At 39.5% G+C, this 266-nt stretch overlaps 1 protein-coding gene across 1 annotated transcript in view; it reads right to left on the bottom strand.

Moving 5' to 3' along the window:
* LOC119593973 (putative nuclease HARBI1) overlaps window positions 1–266 on the bottom strand; it is a 7,153-nt gene that overhangs the window by 6,222 nt on the left and 665 nt on the right. The window lies entirely within an intron of this gene.

The following is a 266-nucleotide window of genomic DNA, read 5'->3' as shown; positions in this document are numbered from 1 at the left end:
CTGGTCTACTTCCAAAGGACACATAATACAAAGTAAAACATTGGCAGGGAAGAGGAACTTAGTAAATGAATAATATCACTGTCAGATCCCAAATACAATTTCAATTCATGCAGCCCAAGTGTGACAGCCTCCCCCTCACTCTTCCAGATAAATTACCTTTCCTTCACCTCTATGGCGAATTGTCCATACTGGGAAGCTGGGGATTAATGCTGTTATGATGCTCTATTTGTTAAACTTTCTCCTAATTTAAGTCATATTCCACTCAG

The sequence above is a fragment of the Penaeus monodon genome, chromosome 33, assembly GCF_015228065.2.
Source record: "Penaeus monodon isolate SGIC_2016 chromosome 33, NSTDA_Pmon_1, whole genome shotgun sequence".
Lineage (NCBI taxonomy): Eukaryota > Metazoa > Arthropoda > Malacostraca > Decapoda > Penaeidae > Penaeus > Penaeus monodon.
This window is presented reverse-complemented; position numbering and strand designations above follow the sequence as displayed.